General features: G+C 51.3%; 1 long non-coding RNA gene across 1 annotated transcript; it reads left to right on the top strand.

The window, feature by feature from the left end:
• The first annotated feature begins 8,015 nt into the window (after positions 1-8,015).
• On the top strand, positions 8,016-11,116 carry LOC106005010. The gene is made up of 4 exons (XR_001178166.2): positions 8,016-8,060; positions 8,228-8,296; positions 8,700-8,876; positions 10,298-11,116. It is a non-coding gene; the product is annotated as an uncharacterized LOC106005010 (long non-coding RNA).
• The last annotated feature ends 8,869 nt before the right edge of the window (positions 11,117-19,985 follow it).

Here is a 19,985-nt window from a genome sequence, read left to right as displayed (position 1 = left end):
CCTGCCCTTTGAGGCAGGCGCTACCTCTTCCCTCCTTTGAGCAAGGATGCAGAGCCCCAGAGGGAGCAAGTAACTAGCCCAGGGCCACACAGCTCATTGGTGGGGATGCTGGCATTCCAGGTCGGATGGATCCCAGGCCAGAGCCCGGGATTACAGCCCCGGATTACAGCTCCCACATCCCACCCTTCCAAGGCAAGGCCCCTGCCCTCCGCTGGGCCAAAGACCTACAGCTCTGGTCCTGTTGAAGTCCTCAGTGCCATCAGAATTGCCCCGCCCGTGTCAAAGTGCCACCAGCCCTTCCAGGCTCAGCCTACCCAGTTCATTCTTAGGAGGCCAGAGAGCCCTGCCAACAGCCAGCAAGGTATCCTGGGCTCTATGGGCACCTTTGGAAGGGGTGGGGAAGGCGGGCATATGGGTGGTATGGTCGGAGGCAGAAGCCAGAACCATCCCTCCTGCCCCTCAACTCCAGCCCCACTGCAGCACCTGCAGGACGGGCCTGGGTGGGTCTCTGTGCTGCTCAGATAAGAAGTCTCCCAGGGCAGACGGTGCAGTACCCAAAAGCAGCAGCAGCCCAGGGCCTCTCCTGCCAGGCCTGGAGTGCCCAGACAGGCTAGAGAACCTGCTGGGCCAGACTGCCCCACCCAGGCCCTCCTCCCCCTGCAGGGACAGGGTGGGGGCCCTGGGGTCAGGCCTCTGAAAGCTTGGCCTCCCCTGGCTCTCCAGCAGAGGTCATGATGTCAACCCAACTCTACTGGGAGCAGCTCCTAGGGTTGCCTGCGTGGAAATTCGTGCCCAGGAGTGTCCCTGCACCCCAGCCCTCCAGGTAACCCTAGCATCTAGCCCCAACTCTTTTGGATGGGGTTGGGGAGTGGGGGCTGTGTCTCTTGGCCAGCCCTTGTCCCTCTCTGGGCTTTCATTCCCTGATCTGTAAAATGAGCACGATAGCAATTGGGTTGTCCAGACCCACACCCAATAACATGACTTAACTGTTAGTATTGTTTTTCTGGCTTTTCCTCTGCTCTGTATTCTCTCCCAAGAACCTAGTTCTCTGTCTCCCGGGGGCCTGCCAGCCACCCTGGGCACCCTTCTGGAGCAGTGAGGGGGACCCTGGAGGCAGAATTGGCGCCCATAAACCAGCCACAGTGCTCAGCCCCACCCCTCCACCCCCAGCTCCTCTGCCTACTAATTGCAGGGTTGCGAGATGCCAGCTGCCTCCCAGGCCCCAGGCAGACTCCTCCCCATGGAGCAGGGCTCCCTGGAAAGCCTCCCAGTTCTCCTCCAACCCCATAGATCCAGCTACCTGGGGGGTTGTCTCCATGGTACTCAGATGCACCCACTTCTGCAGGAGGTAGCCTGAAAAGGTGTGAACATGAAACCTTCCTCTGTGGTTTTCCCACTTCCCAAGCTTCCCCAAGTCAGAGAGGTACATCCTAACCTTCCCTTTCCCCACTCAAGAACTAGCCATGGCTCCCCAGGGCTGGACAAATAGAGTCTCCCTCCACATCCTGGCCCCGGAGTGCTCTCTACATGCCCTTAAGCATGTGCCCCAAGTTGCCTTGGTCTCAGGTCCCCCTTATGCTACAATAAAATCCAGACATGCCCCTTGCTATGGCCTCTCTCCCAACCAGCACTGTCCCTGCCCCTGCACCTGTGGCCTGGTTGGACTGGGTGACGGCTGTGCCTTCCAGTTCTGCAGGTGGGGGTCCTGCGTCTGGGGATTTGACCTCCCCGGGGAGGAGGGAGTGTGTTCAGAGCTGCTGCTCCTCCCCCAGGGAATCACTTAATTTTTGTGTGTACAGCCTGGGAGGTGGGCAATGGCGTGTTGGGGAAAGCCTGGCCCAGCGAAGGAAGGGACCAGCCAATGCCTGCCAGGACCGGGAACTGAACCCAGGCTGCTGCTGCTCTCAGGTCCAGCCAGGAGCGTGGGGCTGGGGTCTGAGCCGGCTCCGCGCAGGCTGGAGGAAGGGAAGAGGGAGCCGATGACGCAGAGAACCACGGACATCAGGCTCTCTTCCTCACATACTCTGCAAAGCCTTCTCATCCCGCACCCCACTTTAGTCTCTAAGGCAGCTTGGAGTTGGGAATCTCATTACCTGGCCCAGGAAAATGAGGTCCAGAGAGCAAAGCAAACTAAGCAAGGGCTCCCAGCAGGTGTGACCTGGGAGGCTCCGGGCCCTTTTAGCAGTGCTGTGACCCTCCACTCCTTTGACCTTCATTCTTATAACTTGAGACAGCGAGTGATACTCCTATACCCCTGATAGGCACCTGTACCCTCAGGTGGGTTTCAACCCACCTTCCCGAGCCTGCCTCAGTTTCTACTTATGTACCATGGGTGCTGTGGGGTTGGAAAGCACATTTGCCACGCTCCCAGCACAGACTGTAGCTCCCAGCAGTACTGTTCGCTTTTGTCCGAGGGCCCCATTGTGTCTGTGTGGGAGCACCATGCTCTTGTTTTTTTGTTGTTTTTGGTTTTTTTAATATTTTATTTATTTATTTAACAGACAGAGATCACAAGTAGGCAGAGAGGCAGGCAGAGAGAGAGAGAGGGAAGCAGGCTCCCCACTGAGCAGAGAGCCTGATGCGATGCAGGGCTCCATCCCAAGACCCTGGGATCATGACCTGAGCCGAAGGCAGAGATTTTAACCCACTGAGCCACCCAGGCGCCCTAGCGTCATGCTCTTATACCTACTTTGGGGATCCTTGTCTGGGACCTGCCTCTGCCTGCATGCTCCACCCACTCAGCCCCCCCCCCACCCCCGCCCCGTGGGCTCTCCCTGCTGCCACCCAATCTCAGAAACCCCTACGCAACCACTTGCCCAGTTGCCCAGGTCTCTTGATTCCAGGATGGAATGAGGTTCAGGGATGTGGGGGGGTGGGTTGCGGGGCGGGTAGCCCTGGGAAAGCGAAGATGTCTTCATCCATTCCTGGACCACCACCTCCTTCCCCACCAACCCCACCCCACTGGCAGACAAACTGGAATTCTGTGTGTTAAAAAAATCGCTTGGGATGTGGCTGGTGGGAATCCCGTATTAGATAAAGTTTATCTGATCCCCCAACTCCCCCCCCGCCCGAGGGCAGATGTGAGGAAGCTGCCAAGCGAAGGAGGGTGGGGTCAGAGAGAAAAGAGGTGCCCCAGCAGGCAGCCTGCCTCCGACTTCCTTGGGCGCTCATGACAGCCCTGCGAGGTGTCACAATTATTCTCCTACCTTAGCGGGTGAGAATACAGAGGCTGAGACCACCCCCCACCCAGCGGCTTCCCCAGGTGTCCCAGCCGCTGACAAGCAGGATTTGAGCCAGGGTCACGGTTGTCCAGAGCTGGGGCTGGAACCCATGTACCAGCGGCTCCCGGTGCACTGTGCATGTACCGCGCGCCCCTCCCCAGCCTCCGGGGCCCTAGGAGGTCTGGATGGCGTCTCCCACCTTGTTTCCCCACTTCCCGCTCCCTGACTGTGTCCCAGTCCACTGGTTTCCTTTTTATTCCTTCAGTACCTCAACTCCTTTCCCACCTCGGGGTGGGGGGGTAGGGGGGCGCCAGGCATCCTCTTGCTTCTGCCCTGAAACTCCTTTCCCTCCACATCCTTCCCTGGCTCCTCCAGCCGCAGGGAGATCCCCTCTCCCGTGCCCATGAACCTCCTCCATCTCAGTCCCTTGACGTTGATTTTTCCGGATGGCTTCTCCTTTCACAATTGCCGATTTATTCACCTGGCTGGTGCTGCCTCCCCACTCCCTTCCAGCCAGTGAATGCTCTGACGGCTAGAATTTGGGGTCCTTTTCAGTCACCCTCGTAGCCAGCACCTGCACCTACCACCTAGCAGGAGCTCAAACAGAGCGCTTAGTGAATGAGTGAATGGATGCGGAAATGAATGAGGGACCTTCCTTGCTCCCTCTCAGGCACCTGTTCTGGGTTCCCCGAGGCCCATCTCGGAGTCTCAGGTCGGTCAAAGGCAGCAAGCGATGAAGTTATAAACCAGGGCAGGCAAATGGAGTGTGCAAAGTTTTTTGAGAGGAAACTCTAAGACGCGGTGCTATTAAAAATTGATATTTCAATGAGATAATCCCTCTCAGGCTTTTAATTGATTGTCTAAAAAGCCTTCCTCTGTTGTTATGCTTCTTTATTTGCAGGGACCATTAATTTTTTTATGAACAATCAAACGCAGATAGAGTGGAAAGCCTGCCGTGTGGCTGATCCTAAAACGGTAACCAAGGCGCCAGAGGCAACATCTGGGGGTCGACCAGGACAGGTGAGATGGCCACGGGGCTGGCCCTGGCTCAGGACACTGGGAAGAGGGGGAGCCCCTGCCCGCCCTAAACACACACATGCACCTGCCGCTACCCTCAGCACCCCCAGGGCCTGTGTGAAGGGAGGAGGAGCAGGTGGGGGGGTCCACAAGGGTATAGGGCAGCCCCACTGTGGGAGTGGGGACCCCTGCGATCCCCCTTTGCCACTGGTGGCCAGTCCCCCACCACTCCAGACCTCTGCTCCCCATCTGTCCCTTGCAGGGTGGGGCTAGAGGGGGACAAGGAGGAACAGGGGGCTGGGGCTTAGGACCTGTAGGTTCTGTCATTTCTTCCCTGATGGGTGACACTGGCCGGCTTCGAGAGCCAAGCACAGAGCCAGGAAGGGCCGCTGCTGTTGTTGCCCTCAGCATTCCTCTCCTGGCTCTGCAGGCAGCCCTCACATCTACGTCCCCGCCCCCCTGAATGACCTTGGCCACCTTCTCTCTGCTTCCTTTGGCTCTGAATCAGCCTCTGTGCTTTGTTGCCAAACCCATGGCCACGGAGGTGTTCTGTGTGCACCTGTCTGCCAGGTCTCGGGCCACATCTGCTCCCCACTTCACCCTTTCCATCCACGCCATCAACCTGACGGGTGGCCCCCGAGGGTCCCCAGCTCCAGTGACAATGGGCCAGGGCTGGGCTGTGTTGGCTCCTGGTTCTTTCTTAACTGATGCGCCCCTGAGCCAGCCTTCCTCACCTCCTCTCCACTGCTCCATGCTCCTGACATCTTTTTTCTAGAAGGGAGAGGCCAAGCAGGGCCTGTGGCCTGTGCAGTCATGCCAGGCCCTGTCCTCGGAAGACCCTCATGCTGCATTCAGTGCTCTATGGCTGCCGTCTTGAATGGAGCAATTCTACAGGGAGTCCCACGGTTTCATTTCGCACTAGGCCCCACCAATTATGCCAGTTTTGCTGCGAAGGGACAGACCTGCTTCAGGCAAGGGCCAGAGGGCGGGTCCCCAGGGCAGAGCACCCTTGCCTTTGGCCATGACCCATTCCCCTGGAGGACTGCCCTTCTTCCCTTCTCTTTTCCCCGCCTTCCCCACATGCCCCTCAGCTCAGAAGCCCTTCCAGCTCGCATCGCCTCGCTGTGGGGCCCCCACCAGAGGACGAGCACGTTAGCCGGGAATGTCTTCTCCAGGCATCTCTCCGACTCGGACTTGGGGTGGGGGCCCAGAGGAAGACAAGGCGGCGTCCTCAAATCCGTGTGTTTACCCCAGCCAGATAGGTATGACTCCTGGGTGCCTCAGAGGAGATGAGACTCAAATCCATTTAAGCCATCCATGGAATTCATAGTAGTCTTCGGTCAGTATTGGTTTTCTTCAGGCGCCAGCTACAATGGCTTTGGCCTCATGGGCCCTGGAGAAGTGCGTGTCCTCAGTTGGCAAAGGGGTAGAGATCCCCCCAGAGCAGCCTGGCACAATGTAGCAGAAACAGACGGGTCACTCTTTGAAGTCTGAGGCGTAGGGAGCCTTTGGTCCTGGCTGCAAATGTTGAGCCACAGGTCGGCTCCTTGTGGCCTTGTTTACAAAACCAAACTTCGAGAGAGCTAAACAGCCAGCAGCAGTCGGGGGCCAGTCAAATAAATGGCAGTGCCTTCCTCCAGGGGGAGGCCAGTCAGCCAAATCGACCCTGTCGAAGAGGGACTGGGTGCAAAATCTGATTTGGGTGGAGCGCACAATGCGGGCTTGGCTTTCTCTCTCTACGCACGTAAGAATCGATATTGGGGTGTTCCTCTCTGGGTTTTTCTTCTTTCTTCTCCCTGATACTTGCTTCCCGGTGGCTAGTCACCAAGGGGTTGGAGACACTTGACTTAATGGATCTGTCAGATCTGTCCCCTGCTGCCACCCCTCTCACTACCCAAGCCACACCACTTCTCTCCTGTGAGACTTGCCTTCACTTCCTGTCTTGTGCCCCCGCATCCCAGTTCCATTCAGGCCCCTCCACCTAGTCTCTCAGGGCAGCCAGAAGGACTTTTTCAAAATGCTGATTAGATCCTGTCTCTTTCCCCATTTAAAAACCCTCGATTGGGGCGCCTGAGTGGCTCAGTGGGTTAAGCCACTGCCTTCTGCTCAGGTCATGATCTCAGGGTCCTGGGATTGAGTTCCGCATCAGGCTCCTTGCGCAGCAGGGAGCCTGCTTCCCTCTCTCTCTCTCTGCCTACCTCTCCGTCTACTTGTGATCTCTCTCTATCAAATAAATAAATAAAATAAAATAAAAGTAAAAAAATAAAAACCCTCGATAAGGGGTGCCGGGTGGATCAGTGGGTGATCCCGGGGTCCTGGGATTGAGCCCCGCATTGAGCTCTCTGCTCGGCAGGGAGCCTGCTTCCTCCTCTCTGTCTCTGCTTGCCTCTCTGCCTTCTTGTGATCTCTGTCAAATAAATAAATAAAATCTTTAGAGAAAAAAAAAATTTATAAATTCCCCATTTCTATGAAGATGAACACCAAACCCTTGAACCAGCCTTCAGGATTCTCTGTATGGCCAGCCTTGCCGAGCACCATACTAACGCTCTTTCCTCTGCCTTGCGGCCACTCTGGTCTCCTCCCACAGTCATATACAGAGCAGACTCTCTTCTGCCACAGGACCTTTGCACCTTCCCTCAACCCAGAACACTCCTCCCTCCTCTCTCCTCCCCACTCCACCTAGTTAACTTACTCATTTGCTTTCATTACTTCCACAGGACACCTTCCTAGACAGGTCAGCTCTCCCTGTATCTCTTCTAACTCTGGATAACCTCTTTTTTTCCTTCTCTGCCCTTCCCACAGCTACAACTGAGTTCTTAGGTCAGTGCCTGTCACTTTCACTAGACCATGAACTCCTCAAGGGCCAGGTGTTTCTGTTGTGCCCGTGCCTGGCACAAAGTAGGTGCTCACGTGTTTGTTGAATGAGTGAATGAACCAGTGAGGGAGGGAAGGCTGGCCCAAGCACCAAGCACTCAGCCTCCCCGGTCAGACTTGCTATTAGCATATCACACAAGCGCTCAGGAAGGCGGGGGGCGGGGGGGGGGGGGGGGGAGTGCGGGTGGAGCCAGGGTGGTGTGCTGGGAGGCTGGGACGCTGCCTCCTTCCTGAGAGCTGCTCTCTGCATCCATTGGAAATTGCCCCTGGCCCAGCCTCCTTCAGAGGAAGCAGAGGGAGCAAGGGGGCCCCATCTCCTTCCTCTCCACCCCCCTCCCGGTCAGTCCCCTTTGATGTGAAGGTTCCTGGGGAGCCTGGTTTGTGTCACTGTGGAGCTGGGGGAGGGAGACAGTCTGGGCCTCGTGTCAAATAACGAACTGCCCCTGGTCTCTGTGCTGCTGGACGGCAGAGGGCCCCGGGGCTCCCCCAAACACCAGCCTCCCACCAACACCATTTGAAACGAAGCCATCAGTCTGAGGGCTGCGTCTGGTTTGCCCCGGATTCTGGGGACTCCTTGAGCCTCGAGATTTCATCTTCTCTGACACTGGCTCTGTCAAGCCCACCGTTTTCCCAAGAGCAGGCAGAGATGTGCGTGGTGGGGAGGGCCGGTGAGGAGCTTACAGGTGGCCCCCCGAGGTGGGACTAACACGTGGAAGGATTCCCATCCTTCTAGGTAATGTCAAGCCCCCAAGAAACAGAGATCACACAGTCTCCAAGTTCTGACATGGCTGCCTGTCTTTTTTTTTTTTTTTTTAAGATTTTATTTATTTATTTGACAGACAGAGATCACAAGCAGGCAGAGAGAGAGGAGAAAGCAGGCTCCCCGCAGAGCAGAGAGCCCGATGTGGGGCTCGATCCCAGGACGCTGGATCATGACCCGAGCCGAAGGTAGAGGCCCTAACCCACTGAGCCATCCAGGTGCCCCATGACTGCCTGTCTTGAATAGGTTCTTCTGTTTACCGGGCCTCAGTTTTTCTACCTTTGAAATGGGGGTTGCAATGGATACCCTGGGTTGCTACTGTGGGGTTTAACAGGCTGGCACGGTGTTTCCGCAGGTGTGGACTCACACCACCACGGTAAACAGGATGATGTGGGTCACACTCCACAAAACGGCCCAAACCAAGGTAGGTCGCACAACAAGAAAGCAATAGCCTACTCATTTTTTTTTTTTTTCACCCTCTGCCGGTTGCCAAGGAAAGTCTCAGACAAATGGTAGTGTGGGTTTCGTTCCTACCCGCTCAGCTCCTTTTTAACAAGAACTCATCAGGCAGGCAGTGCTAGCCAGCATGTGTTTAATGCATTTGTCTTATTTCTTAGGTATTTTATTTATATATATTGTTTGCAAGGCAAATAGAAAAATGCGAGCCGAGTTTTTAAAAAAGTATTGAGCCAATAATAGTACAGGAGATGCTTGGATCAGGCAAAATACCGCAAAGGGGCTGGAGTGGCTGGGGCTGTCCTGTTGTAGCACGGGTGAAAATACTGTGTGTGTGTGTGTTCTTAAGATTTTATTTATTCATCTGACAGAGACATCGAGAGAGGGAACCCAAGCAGGGAAAGTGAGCAGAAGCCCAAAGTGGAGCTCGATCCCAGGATCGAGGCATCAGGACTGGAGCCAAAGGCAGACGCGTAAGGACTGAGCCTCCCAGGATCCCCTGAAAATACTTTCTAAACTGTCAAGGGATGTGCCAACACGGAGCTGAGGTGAGGGATCGAAAGGGTCAACTCAGGGGAAGGGCTTTGCAGTTCCTGGGAGAAAAATCTCAGGCCTGAGGGACTAGGGTCAGAGTGATTTAAAAATAGTAACCCGAGATAAAGCCCCCCTTCCGTCCTGTGCCCCAGGCGCCGGGCAGATAGCACCACAGACAGTGTTTTCAGTCACCTTCATTGTTCCCTTTTCTGGAGGAGGAAGTTGAGGCTCCAGATGGTGAAGGGTCTTGCAGAGGAGCTGGGATGGACCCCCAGAGGCTTCCCTGCCTCTGTCTCGGGATTTTCAAGTGCCTGCGAATGCCCCCTCCTTCCTGTGCTCTCTCCGGGGCTGGATGCCTGGGTCAGGCAGGTCCTGAGGCCTGGGTTGTCCTCATCTCCCCCAGGGCGGTGATCAGAATCCTGTGGAGGAAGCCTCCCAGAGCACTGCGCCCACTCCCAGAGCACTGCGCCCACATCTCCACCCCCAAAGAGCCCCCTCGGAGGGCAGAGAGTGACCACACCCCTTAACTCCAACAAACAGATTTTTGCACTTAAACAGTTTTGGGGTTGTTTTTTGTTTTTTGTTTTTTGTTTTTTTTTTTTTTTAAGATTTTATTTACTTATTTGACAGAGAGAGAGATCACAAGCAGGCAGAGAGGCAGGCAGGGGTGGGAGGAAGCAGGCTCCCTGCTGAGCAGAGCCTTTGAGAGAGAGAGAGAACAAGGGGGAGCAGGCAGGAGCCTGATGCGGGGTTCGCTCCCAGGACCCTGAGATCATGACCTGAGCCAAAACCAAGAGTCGGATGCCTAACCGACTGAGCCACCCCAGCGCCCCTCAAACAGTTTGGTTTTTGTTTGTTTGTTTGTTTTGTTATTGAAAAATTCACACTTGGCCATCGTAGGAAATCTGGGAAACTAACAGACAATAAACAAGCACTGTGGGTGAGGACAGGCCTGTCTGGGGAGCCCCCCGGGTGCAGGGTCCCCTTCCAACAGCTTTGTGTGTATGTCCTCAGAACCGATCACTCGCACTTTACAGAGGGTGAAACTGAGGCACAGAGGAGCTAGGTCAGTTCCCCAGCAGTGAAAAGAAAGCACGGCTTGAACTAGGTAGTTGGTTGGTTCCAGAACCCACGTGCCTCAGCCACAACCCTTCTCTGCCTGAGGTTTCCTGTCCCTTAGAACACAGCCTCTCAGCAGGCCACATGGGGTCTGTATCCCCTCCCCACTCCATCGCCAGAGGGAAATAGAGGCACGGAACTGAGTTCACACAGCCAACCCCTTGTCCCTTATCCACTGCCTCAGTGTCCCCTAGGCGGCTCCTTCTGAAGAGAGGTGCGCACTGCGTGGGCTTTGTTGTTCCCTCCTAGCCCAGGAGGACCAGGGGAGCCTGAGGAGGAGGCAGGGCCCTGGGTACAGCCGGTGTTGCCTTCACAGCTCCTGGGCTCAGCCATTTACACCCCGGAGAAGAGCCGGAGCGCAGCCTTGTCCTGCTCTCCACTCTCCGTTATCGCCGCAGCATGTCATACCCTCTCCCGCGGATCCGGCCCGAGCCGTTGAAACCCTGAGAATGCTCAGGCAAGAAGCAAAGCTGCTCTCCCAACCTAGAAGGAGTCTTGGCCACAGAACGAAAAACAGCAGGAATTGAAAGCAGTCTTCCTAGTAGGGCTGAGCGTCCTCGCAACTCAGCAGGCTTCGGTGTGAAGGAGCTAATAAATCCAACACCACCGGAGACCAGGATGCTGCCCAGCCCCGGCCAGCCCCAGGCCCAGTATCCACGCCAGACTGAGGCAGGCTGGAGACCCCCGGCCAGGAGCCCGAGAGCAGCGCCCACCTGGCACGAGCCTCACTTCAACCCCCCTGGTTGTCGCCGGAGGACGGAGCCAGGCATCTGCTCCTGAAGCTGATTTTAAGCATCAGGACCCTGAAGTTCTGGGACGTTCTGGGAAGCGAAAAGATTTGCCAATGACCTCACGGCCAGAGGCCTCCAGGCTTTATTGAAGGCTTTTCCCCCTGACCCATGGCACCCCAGCCTCCCCTCTCTGCACCTGCACCTGAGGGTTGAGCCAGCACCTCCTGGGTGCAACTTCGGAGTTGAGGTTTGGAAACCGGATCTTAGAGATTGCTTAGCATAGTAGTTTGCAAGTACCTGATTTGGGGTAACATGTGGATGAACAGTTCCATATTTTGAGATGTGATGGGTGTGTATGTGTTATAATATGTTATAATATCTGTATATAATATAGTCTGTTGTTATATTGTTTTACATGTGTGTTTGTAATCATACAATATGTACTCTTTGTCTGCCACTTTTTACTTTCAGCATAATTATTTAAACATTTTTTTAAGATTTTTTTAATTTATTTGACAGAGATCACAAGCAGGCAGAGAGGCAGGCAGAGAGAGAGAGGAGGAAGCAGGCTCCCTGCTGAGCAGAGAGCCCAATGCGGAGCTTGATCCCAGGACCCTGGGATCATGACCTGAGCCAAAGGCAGAGGCTTTAACCCACTGAGCCACCCAGGCACCCCCCCCCTTTTTTAAGGTAGGCTCCACACCCAGTGTGAACCCCAGCGTGGGGCTTGAACTCACAACCCTGAGGTCATGACCTGAGCTGAGATCAAGACTCAGACGCTTCACCGAGTGAGCCACCCAGGCGCCCCTCAGCAAATTATTTTGAGATTCCTCCATGTCATTGCCACTATCTATGGTTTGTTCTTTTCTTACTGCTGTGGTTCACCCATGTGTGAATCTATAAAATTGGCAAAAAGTGCAAACTAGTACCTAAAGACAGAAAGCAAACAGAGGGTCGCCTGGGGACTGATGAGGGTGAGGGATGGCAGAGGAAGAAGGAGAGGAAGGAAGAAACTGGAAAGACGAATGTGTTCACTATCTTGATTGCACTGATAAGAACACCTACGTCAAAACGTATTACACTGTGCATTTTAAATATGTGCGGCTTATTGAAACTCCATTATACTTCAATAAAGCTTTAATGTATATGTAGTACACATATACAATGTATGTGTGTATATGTACACATAGAGTACATTGTATACACACACAGACACGTATAAATATATGAATATACGTTTATCTGAATACGGGCACTCATCCGATCTGTGATCTGATAAATAGCATTACTTAGTTCAAGGGCAGAGCAGGGGTGGTGTTTACATTTTTTTTTCCCTTAAGTGAGTTGGCACTTTTGCTTCTGGAGAGATAAAGTAGTCCCACTTTTCTCTATGCCTCCCACTAAGTACTGTTTAAAACCCTGGCACTTATGTGTAAGACAAACACAAGAAGACTCTGAAAAGCAGCAAAGGGAAGGCAGACAGGCCACCTCAGGCGAGGTGGGACCCAGGCAGGAACACAGTGGTGAGTTCCCTGGATTCCCTGCAGTGCCCTCTTGATGCTGAAGAAGTCAGCCACCAGGAAATGCCAGTGAGCACAAACCCAAAGAAAGCTCTGACAAAAGCCTGCTCTGTCTGGCCTGGAAAGGGACATCCTGGCAAGACAGAAAATTTTAAGATGATAACCATCTATGCCAGCCAAAAACCACACACACAAAAAAATTGCAACCCCGCCCTCACCCACACCAGCAAAGGCTCAGTAGGGAGCCCAGACTTCCACCCTCAGCAGGCGTCCCCAACCAACAATGAGGCGCCCTTGCTGCCATGTGAGTGGAGGCCGCATGGGGAGCCTCAGCTTGCACTTGACCTGGCAATAATGAGGCACCCCTCTCCCTCTACTCTGGGATGATATCAGAGGAAATCTAGTGGAAACTCAGGGCTTTCACCACCACCCAGTGGCAGTGAAATCCACCCCCAACACACACACACACTGTGGTTTTAGTCGAGAACAGCCCTACCCAGCAAGAATGAGGAGCACTGCCCTCCTCCTCACCAACAGAGGCCAAATAGAGAATCTAGACCTCTCTCTCCACTTGGCTGTAACCAGGTGCTGGCCACCCCCCATTTCCTATCCCCTGCTGGAGCAGAATCAGAGGACACCAGCTAAAACAGAAAGCTTAAATAAGATCTAGAGTCTCATAATATGAAAGTGGCCAGAGTTCAAAACATCACTAACACCAAGAACCAGAATGATCACAAATGATTACAAAAAGACAACCAAGGAGCACCTGGGTGGCTCAGTCCGTTGATCATCTAACTCTTGGTTTTGGCTCAGGCCATGATCCCCAGGGTCATGAGATCAAGCCTGTTTCAGGCTCTGCACTCAGTGGGATGTCTCTTTGAGATTCTCCCTCTCTCCCTCTGCCCCTCCACTGGCTCATTTTCAATCTCTCTCTCTCTCTCTCTCAAATAATCTTAAAAAAAAAAAAAAAAAAAAAAAGGTAACCAAGAAATTTCAACACTGAGATGACAGAGATGTTAGAATTCTCTGACAAAATTTTAAAGCATCTGTGATAAAAAAAAAAAATGGTTCAATGAACAATTTCAAATATACTAAACACAAATGAAAAAATAAGTCTCAGCAAACAAAGTGTCAAGAAAACTAAATGGAAATTTTAGAACTGAAAAGTACAATCACTGGAAGAAAAACTCAGTGGGTGGGCTCAACAGTAGGATAAAGGAGACAGAGGAAGGAACCAGTGAACTGGAAGATGGAACAATAGAAATTGCTCAATTTGAACAACAGAGAGAAAATAGACTGAAAAGTAAAATAAAATAAAAAGGAACAGAGCCTCAGGGACGTGTGGGACTGTAACAAAAGGTTTAATACTCATTTCATCAGAGTCCCAGAAGGAGAGGAGAAAAAGGGCAGGTCTGAAAAAGTACTTGAAGGTAATGGCCGGAAATTTCTCAGGTTTGGTAAAGGATATAAACCTACAAATTCAAGAAGCTGAATGAATGCCAAAGAGGACAATCCAAATAAAGCCACTCGGAGACCCATCAAAATTAAACTTCTGAAAGCTAAAGATGAAGGGAAAAAGTCTTGAAAGCAGCCAGAAGGAAACACCACCTTACATATAAAGGAAAAACAATTGGAACAATAGATTTCTCATCAGAAACCATGGAGGCCAGAAGAAAGGAGCAAAATAATTTTTAAGTGCTGAAACAAAAGAACTGTCTTACCAGAGGCCCATACCCATTGGCAGTGTTCTTCAGGAATAAGGGAAAATCTAAACATATTCAGATGAAAAAAAAACTAAGAAAAATTATACCTATCCTAAAAAAAAAAAAAAAAAGACTAAAGAGAATTCTCTAAACAGAAAGAAAATAATGAAGGAGCCTGAGAACATCAAGAAGGATGAAAGAACACATTAAGCAAAAATATGAGCAAATACAATCATCCTTCTTTTTCTTCTCAAGTTTTCTAAACTATGTTTGAAAGTTAAAGCAAAAATCATTACACCACCTGGTGTCGTTCTAAAATACATAAAGAGAAAAATTTAAAGATGATTCAGTTATAAATTGGGGAGGGTAGAGGGACCTAAAGGGAGGTAAGATTTCTCTATTTCTTTTTTTTTTTCCCTAAGATTTTATTTATTCGACAGAGAGTACAAGGAGGGGGAGAAGCAGACAGAGCCAGAAGGAGAAGCAGGCTCCCCACTGAGCAAGGAGCCTGAGGCAGGGCTCCATCCTAGGACCCTGGGACCATGACCTGAGCCAAGGGCAGATGCTTAACTGACTGAGCCACCCAGAGCCGCAGATTTCTCAATTTCATTCAAACTGGTAAAATGATCACACCAGTAGACATCAAGTTATAGGCTTGATGCAATACCTACAGCAACCACTAACAAGCTGTACAAGAAGATACACTCAAAAACATAATAGGTAAACCGAAGTGGAATTGTAAGAAATGTTCACATAACTCATGCGAAAGCAGGAAAAAGAAAACAAAAACAAAAAAAGAACAGACAAAACCAGAAAATGAAACAGCAGACTGAAGCTCTAGCCTATCAAGAATTACACTAAATGCAAATGACCTAAATACAACAATAAAAAGTAGGTATTTGCCAGGTTGGATTAAAAACCACAACAAGGGGCGCCTGGGTGGCTCAGTGGGTTAAGCCGCTGCCTTCAGCTCAGGTCATGATCTCAGGGTCCTGGGATCAAGTCCCCCTGCTGAGCAGAGAGCCTGCTTCCTCCTCTCTCTCTCTGCCTGCCTCTCTGCCTACTTGTGATCTCTCTCTCTGTCAAATAAATAAATAAAATCTTTTAAAAAAAAAACACACAACAAAATATATGCCATCTCCAAGAGACTCACTTCAGATGGAATAATAGAGACAAGTTGAAAATTAAAGAATGGAAGAAGTTGTATCATGAAAACACAGATCAAAGAAGCAATTAATTAATATTAATTATCAGCAAAAGTAGACTTCAGGAGAAAAAAAATTGCAGAGACAGAGAGACAGTATACACCACTAAAAAGATCAATATATTGGAAGGATGTGACAATCCTAAATATGTAAGTACCACAAAACAGACCTGCCAGATATGTGAAGCCAAAACTGATAGAACGTGGGGAACCCGGGTGGCTCAGTAGGTTAAGCACCTGCCTTCAGCTCAGGTCATGATCCCAGGGTTCTGGGATCAAACCCCACGTTGGGCTCCCTGCTTTGTGGGAAGTCTGCTTCTCCCTCTGCCTCTGCCACTCCCCCTGTTTTTGTTCTCTCTCTCACTCACTCTCTCTCAAATAAAGAAATCTTAAAAAAAAAAAAAAAAAGACCTGATAAAACTGAAGAGAAATAGATACATCCACAATAATAATTGAAGACATCAATAGCCTTCTTTCAACTATTGATGGAAAACTAGATAGAGAATGAGCAAGGATATAGAAGAACCCAACGACACCATCGCCAAATATCCAATTGATATTTATATGACAATTCACGCGAGAAATTGAATGCTCTTCCCCCAAGATCAAGAACAAGGAAAGGATGTCAGGTCTCACTACACTTTCTCCACATAATGTTGAAAATTTCAGCCAATGCAAAAAGGTAAGAAAAGGAAGTAAAAGACATACAGACAGGAGAGAAAGAAATAAAATTGTCTCAATGTGAAGATGACATGATCATGTAGAAAATCTCACAATGGTGCTGGAAGAATTGGACATCCACAGGCCAAAGGGGAAAAACATCACCTTATGTCTTGTACCTCCTACAAAATTTAATTCAAGAGGGATCACAGACTTATATGTAAAACATAAAACTTACATGTAAAACACACTTATATGTAAAACTTACATGTAAAACTGAAACTATTGAAGCTTTAGAATAAGACATAGGAGAGAATCTTTAGGATCAAGGCTAGGCAAATAGTTCTTAGACTCTGCACCAAAAGCACAATCCATTGAAGGAAAAGTTGATCATTTGGACTTCATTGAAATTTTAAAATTTTGCTTTGTGAAAGATCTTGTTAAGTGGATGAAAAGACAAGCTACAGACTGGGAGAAAATATTTGTAAAACACATATCCAAAAAAGGACTAGTATCTAGAATATATAAAGAACTCTCAAAATTCAACAACAAAAAAAAGCAAATAATCCAACTAGAACATGGACAAAAGACATGAAGAAACATTTCACGGAAGAAGATAGCACACAGATGGCAAATTAGCACATGAAAAGATGTTCAGCAACATCAACCATTAGGAAAATGCAAATTTAAGCTGTAATGAGATATCATGACACACTTACCAGCATGGCTTTAAAAAAATAAAAAAGGGAAGCAGTGACAACAATAAATGCTGGCAAGGATGTGCAGAAATGGGATCATTCATACATTGCTGGTGGGAATGTCAAATAGTATAGCCACTCTGGAAAACAGTTTAGCAAGGTTGGGTTTTTTTGTTTTTTGTTTTTTGTTTTTTAAACTAAACCCAATTACCATATGACCCAGTAATTGTACTCTTAGGCATTTATCCTGGAGCAATAACGACTTGTGTCTGCACAAAAACCTGTACATGAATGTTTATAGCAGCTTTATTCATAAGAGCCCTGAACTGGAAACAACCCCAATGTCTTTCAATGGCTGTACGAATAAGCCAACTGTGGTACATCCACATCATGGAATACTACTTGGCCGTGGAAGGAATGAACTAGTGATACACACAGGAACTTGGATGACTTTCCAAAGAATGAGGTGGGGTGAAAAAAGGCCATTCCCCAAAGATCACATACTTAGGATTCTAATCTTATAACATTCTGGAAATAGAGTATAGAAATATAGTACAAAAATAGTATAGAAATAGAGAACAGATGGGTAGTTGCCCAGGGTGAAGGAGGGGATAGAGTGGGAGAGTGGGAGGGCAGGGGGTGTGGTTATAAAGGGCAACATGATGGATGGATCTTGGCAGTGACGGACACGTCTGTATCTTGACTGCTTCCGTGTCCATATCTGGGCTGTGATACTGTACAGTGGCACAGATGTCACCACTGAAGGAAACTGGGTAAAGGTACATGGATCTCTCTGGACTGGAGCTTACAATTTCACACGACTCTTCAACTGTCTCAGAATAAAAGGTTTCATTTTAAAAAATCTTTTTTTTTTAACTTTTTTTTTTTTTTTGACAGAGAGGGAGATCACAAGTAGGCAGACAGACAGGCAGTGAGAGAGGGGGAAGCAGGCTCCCTGCTGAGCAGAGAGCCTGATGTGGGGCTTGATTCCAGGACCCTGAGATCATGACGTGATGGAAAGCAGAGGCTTAACCCACTGAGCCACCTAGGTGCCCCTCATTTAAAATATATATATTTTTTTAATTTTTAAAAAAGAGTTTATTTATTTATTTGCCAGACAGAGATCACAAGTAGACAGAGAGGCAGGCAGAGAGAGAGGGAAGCAGGCTCCCTGCTGAGCAGAGAGCCAGATGTGGGGCTTGATGCCACAACCCTGGGATCATGACCTGAGCTGAAGGCAGATGCTTTAGCCCACTGAGCCACCCAGGTGCCTCTCATTAAAAAAATCTTAAGTGACAGTAGTCCACTTGGTGAGTGGATTGGGTGAAAATGATGAAGATAGAGAAGGAAGATATTTGTGAAACCCACTCTAGAGAAGATGCTTTTTTTTTTTTTTAAGTTTATTTCTTTAGACAGAGCGTGCGTGCATGTGTTTGCGTGTGCTCCTGTACTGGCAGGGGAGGGGCAAAGGGAGAGGGAGAGAGAGAACCTCAAGCAGATTCCCTGCTGAGCAGGCCCTGACCCCCATGCCCCTGAGACCATGACTCAAGCTGAAATCAATAATGGGACACCTAACCGACTGAGCCACCCAGGCACTCCGAGAAGATGCTTTTTTATCATGAATACTGTTGTTGTTGTTGACCAAAAGTCCTCCAGAGGTTTCTGTCAAAAACAGTTTGCTGTAATGGATCGAGTGCTGGGGGCTCTATCGGCCATGGTCTGAGGGAAAGCAGGTGGGGTCAAGTCTGGGAGATGCGTGGGGAGTTCAGAAGGGCGAGACCAGAAAGGCGAGACCTAGGCCAGACCCAGACCCAGCCCCAGCTTGGCCCGCAGGGACCAGGGCAGCAGTTTCCTCCTCTGGCCTTGTGGGGGAGGTTAGCTCGGGCCCACGGTAGGAGGCTGCCAGGGTCCTGGGGAGCACTCTTGGTGGTCCCCGGCACCATAAGGACTATCCAGGGAAATGGAAGCAGCCCTTTAAAAAGCTCCCCGGGGAAGCCTGGGTGAGGCTGAGGCCCTGTGTCTCTGGGGCAGGGGCATGGACGCCGTGGACGCCATGGGTGAGTGCCGAGGTGATTCTTGGCACTTCCATGCCTTAGGCCTGTCTCTCTGAGGACACCTGAACAAGGCTTGGACTTGGAGGTGTTTTCATCTCTCAGGGTTTCTGTTGTCCAGGTGCAGCCTTTCGTTTAGTTGTTGTTGTTGTTTCTGGGTGTTGTTTTGTTGTTTTTTGGTGGCAGCAAAGCTAGGTTTATTGAGCATTAGCACAAAGTGATGGTACAAAGCTCCGAGGAGGGAGGGGACACACAGAGGGAGGGGACACGAGGAGGGAGGGGACACGAGGATGGCCTTCTGTTTTGTATATTTGGTCTAAAGCTGTGGCTAGTGTGTGGCAGAATCACCTAGCTGCTTGAGAAAACAGAGTTCTGGGCGCTACTCCCAGAGATTCTGATTTCATGTGGGGTGGGGCAGAGGTTTGCATATCTAATAAGCTTCAGAGTGAAGCTGGTGATGACCCTTCTGGCCCCAGGAGCACACTTTGAGAACCACTGGTGCACGGGGTGGGGGCGGTGGCATTGTACAGACATGAAAACCAATGGGGTGAGGCCTTCCCACCCCAGGAAGTTCCCCGGGTCCTCATCCCTGCCCGGCTGAGAAGGCCTGTGGTTTGAGATTCCCCTGGACAAGCCACAGGGCACCGGCCCAACAGGCCTGAGGGGCAGGAGGTGAGTGCATGTGCTGGAGGGTGACAGCGAGGAATGGGGTTTGGACTTAAGGCCAAAGTCTCAGGGGGGACTGAGATTGGGGGTACTGGGTGTTCTGAGGGTAGAGCGGAGGCCAGGGGAGGCAGAGGCTGGCAGACTGCTAGAGGAACTGACCTTGGGGGTAGAGGTGCTGTTATGGCTCCCCGAGTGTGTGTGTGGAGGGTTGGGGGGACCGCTGAGGAGGCTGCGGGGAGGCTGGACTTGGAGGAACCTGGGAGACCTATTGGGGATAGGGGAGCAATGGGCGTGTGTGCGCGCGCGCAATTCCTGAAGGGATTGGGGGTTGAGATTTGGGGGCTGGAAGCTGTTCTAGGGTTCAGCTTTCAGGGTGGGGAGGTGATAGGAGGCTGGGATTGGGGACCCAGGGAGGGGTGGTGGGGCTGGGCGGGTTACCGAGGGCGAGCTGGGGGGGGGGCGGGGTCGGTAGTGGGTGTCCCGCGGCTCGGAGGAATACGGCGGGGGCGGGCCTCGGAGCGGCGGGGTGGGGCGGGCCCCGGGCGGCCGGGCGGCGGGGGCCACGCAGTCGAGTCTCCGCCGGAGCCAAGACCGGCGGCCGCGCCTCCCTCGAGCTCCCTACCCGGAGCCCGGGACGCCACCGCCCCGCTGCCCCCGCCGGCCGCGCCGTGACGCGGGCATGAGCCTGGCCCGCCGCCCGCCGAGCAAGCGCCCCGAACCCGGGCCTTGGCGCCCAGGTAACTTGGGGGGCGAGGCGGGAAGGGGGCCTTA

This window comes from Mustela putorius, unplaced genomic scaffold (assembly GCF_011764305.1).
Source record: "Mustela putorius furo isolate JIRA1106 unplaced genomic scaffold, ASM1176430v1.1 tig00000174_pilon_pilon_pilon, whole genome shotgun sequence".
NCBI classification, from domain to species: Eukaryota; Metazoa; Chordata; class Mammalia; order Carnivora; family Mustelidae; genus Mustela; species Mustela putorius.
The sequence above is the reverse complement of the archived record's forward strand: the minus strand, read 5'-3'. Positions and strand labels throughout refer to the sequence as shown.